The sequence below is a fragment of the Penaeus monodon genome, chromosome 34, assembly GCF_015228065.2.
Source record: "Penaeus monodon isolate SGIC_2016 chromosome 34, NSTDA_Pmon_1, whole genome shotgun sequence".
NCBI classification, from domain to species: Eukaryota; Metazoa; Arthropoda; class Malacostraca; order Decapoda; family Penaeidae; genus Penaeus; species Penaeus monodon.
This window is the reverse complement of record NC_051419.1, coordinates 2,955,061-2,958,339: the sequence shown is the minus strand read 5'-3', so window position 1 is coordinate 2,958,339 and position 3,279 is coordinate 2,955,061. Positions and strand designations below refer to the sequence as shown.

Genomic DNA, 3,279 nt, shown 5'->3' with positions numbered 1-3,279 from the left:
CGTCTAGTCGAGGGGGTGATCCCAGCACTGGGTCTATCAGTCATCGGTTATGGGATTAAAATGGGAAAAAAAAAGTAATGATTTACTTAAGAAAATTTGTATGCAGAAAGACGTGGAGCCTTGGGTGTCAGGTTTCCTGGGTATGGATTTGTCTTCATGGACAAGGTTTAATTTGCTTTTCTAGTCATTTGACGTTTCAGTTAAAAAGTGAATACTTGCGAATATTTAAGGAATATTAAAGACAATTTCTAATTGTAACAGATTTTCTAGGCAGGGCAGAAAAATAAGACATAACATGATTACTTTTATTAAGAAAATATTCACAATCAATCCAACTAGAAAATAAGTTCCCTAAGCCTTGTTCGAGCCATTACAAGCAGTGGGAAAAATCGACTCCCAGAGCCTTGAGCAGCCAAGACCAAGCCAGTGCACCAACTACTATCCCTTTTTGGTCACTTTCAGGATCTCCAGCATCTTGATGTAGGTGTGTAAAGCATCTGAAACCTAGAAATTAATGGGCTCTTAGAATTTCTAGACTTGGAAAATATTACAATGATACAAGGTAATTGTTCAGTAATTAAGTTATCATCAATGGCAGTCAGCCGAAAGATAGTGTAAAGCATCATGTCAAAATTTCAAAACTTGTTAAACACATGACTAACATACCTCATAATGCCCCTTTTCTATTGTGCAGAAATATCTGGGATGGATCTGGAAGTATTAACCAATAATTAAAAACAAATCCACACCAAATGCAGAAGGTTAAACTTAAAATATTCTAATGTTTCTGATACTAAGTGTTGCAGCAGGATTGGCCTGCTCAAACGGGGGATCAGATTTTATCTTGCACAACTTAAAAAATCTGGATAGCAGTCTTATCACACCAGATGCTGACATGTGCATATTATATATCAACATGTGTAGAAAAATCAAACAATGAACATTGGCAAGTATATTAATAATTTATCACCCCACCCTCACCCATCAAGTATGGGGAAAAAAAATTCTATACTTATTTATGAAAAAAAAAAAACTAACCTATGCTCAAAGCTGCCGAGGCATGAAGGGACAGTTAAAGCAAGAATATTCACTTGCTTCTTTCATCTAGTGACCTGTGGCTTTTGGCATCTGGTTTAACACAGAACTGCCAAGGGAAGGTTTCTTTGGGGCATCATCTTGAAATGTTGGTAACTTCCTCCATTGTCTGCAAGAGTTCATTCCATTATAAAATGTTCACACACATTTTGTTCATTGTAAGATGAAGTGATTTCAGAGAGATTCCCAACGATAAATAATCATAGTTATCATATGTCCCTATCTTATTGTCATCATAAAGCCAGTTTGGCAGGTAGCAGTTCATACTATGATCAGTGAGGTTATTTACCTTTCCTCAAAAATTTGTACTGGCTAGCAGGTAGGTGGGAACAAGTAGCAACATCATGACAAGGTCTTCATTGAAGCCAAAGAAGACTAAGTTTTTGAAGGAAGAAACTTTCCATGTTGACCTTCACTCGTTTGCTGCCATAGAGGACAGCTATAGGAGGTTTGTTTCAACTTGTGAAAGCATGGACATGGGGTATGCATCCACCTGTAAATAATACCATTTATAAGCAACAGCAAAAAAAATATGTACACAATCTTCTCAATTTGTATTTCAGAGAGATTCCCAACGATAAATAATCATAGTTATCATATGTCCCTATCTTATTGTCATCATAATACCAGGTTAATATTCTATGCAAGTTTAGCAGAACACTGGCAAAGCTTACCTTCTCTCAAGCAATCAGGGTCCTTTGGAGTATATTCAGCCTCCCTGAAAGTAAATATATATAAGCAAGATTCACTTACCCAAATTTCAATATTTATTCATAACATTCAGAAAGATTCCCACTGATAAATAATCACATTTATCATATGTCCCTATCTTAATGTCATCATTGTAGTTGAATTTTCAAAAGGAGCAAGCTTGGCATATATTGGCATTACCTTTTAATAGTCGGTTTAGGGAGATGGAACATTAAAAATATCCTCTATGCAGTTAAGGGGAAACTCCTCTTGTCATCTGCAAATATAAGGATTGCCTTCAGATTGTATATCACCTAAAAGCACAAGATTATATTTAGAAAGATTCCACTAAAATAATCACCATTTTATCTATCTTAGCATCATTAAATAATCTGTTGAAATAGAACTTGCCTTTACAAAGTCACGGTTGTTTTCAAGCGTTTTCAAGAATGAAGTCCAACGTTGAATGTTGGTGGACTATTCCATTCCACATGGGCAGATCCTGTAATTAATCATGAAAGTTATTAGGGAATTGGCCAAAAGGGTTAATTATACTAGTAAATAATTCTCCTCAGAATAATTCTGTCCTCACACTAATTCGGAGACTCTAGTTTGTAAATAATCATCACTTTATGCACAAAGTTACTGTAATACTTAAACAAGCTTACCTCGGTAAATTCCATGTTCTGTGCCTCATATCTGGAATTGAGAAAATGGATTAATGTGATGTTACTACATACAATGCAAGTTACTATATATTTTTCATTAAAATAATCAGACAGGCAGGAGATAATTCAATCATTAAACTTCAGACTAAATTTGCAAACCCTCCTATTTCATCAGTAGATATTCTGCCCATTTTTATATGTTCCATTTGTTCTTCCTTATCAATGTAAGACTAAAAATTATCACGAAACTCTTCCATACAATCAATATTAAAGTTGCAAATAGCTATTGGTGAAATGCAATGCCTTTAACATCCATTCCACTATTTAATATACATGTTCTTTCCCCAGCATTGCATCAATAATTTGGCCCTAGCCAAGTTGGGACTTACCAATGCCTAGATGGAACTTAGTTGCTTAGCTCCTACTTCCCCCAAAGTTGTATAATCACTAATTCAGGAACATTCTGCAAATCCTGAAAATAAAAAAAGGTAAAAACCATCAAAAATCCAGTCTCAGGTACATGAAGGGTGAGCCTCCAAGAGGAGACTACAGTTGCAAGACATTTGTCATCTGTAGTTAAATGTGTGTGGGTATGCAATACCTCATTCACAAATTGAAGGTTCAGCTTTATCAAATTAGAAGTCTTAAGAAATTGGAAGTTTTGTATTTATAAAAATTTATAGTACATTTATGCACCGACATTCTAAAAAAGGCATTGGTGAAGATACATGCATTGCCCTTTTACATTTTACACCTACTTTTTCACGTCATTTGCCCAAGTTACTCAGCCTCCCTGATCTGAATTCAATTCCCTCTCCCACCTCAG

At 35.3% G+C, this 3,279-nt stretch overlaps 2 long non-coding RNA genes across 6 annotated transcripts in view; both read right to left on the bottom strand.

The window, feature by feature from the left end:
* Window positions 1-291: 291 nt before the first annotated feature.
* LOC119594524 lies at window positions 292-2,064 on the bottom strand. Its single transcript, XR_005230629.1, has 6 exons — window positions 1,987-2,064; window positions 1,770-1,813; window positions 1,385-1,588; window positions 1,039-1,204; window positions 667-711; window positions 292-504 (listed from the first exon to the last, which is right to left on the bottom strand). It is a non-coding gene; the product is annotated as an uncharacterized LOC119594524 (long non-coding RNA).
* A 132-nt stretch (window positions 2,065-2,196) lies between these two features.
* Window positions 2,197-3,279, bottom strand: part of LOC119594525 — an 8,396-nt gene continuing 7,313 nt past the window's right edge. For all 5 annotated transcript variants that reach the window (XR_005230632.1, XR_005230635.1, XR_005230630.1 and 2 more), the window contains exons 4-6: window positions 2,843-2,925; window positions 2,454-2,484; window positions 2,197-2,287 (exon numbers count right to left, since the gene is read on the bottom strand). This is a non-coding gene — a long non-coding RNA (uncharacterized LOC119594525). The remainder of the gene's footprint in view (window positions 2,288-2,453; window positions 2,485-2,842; window positions 2,926-3,279) is intronic.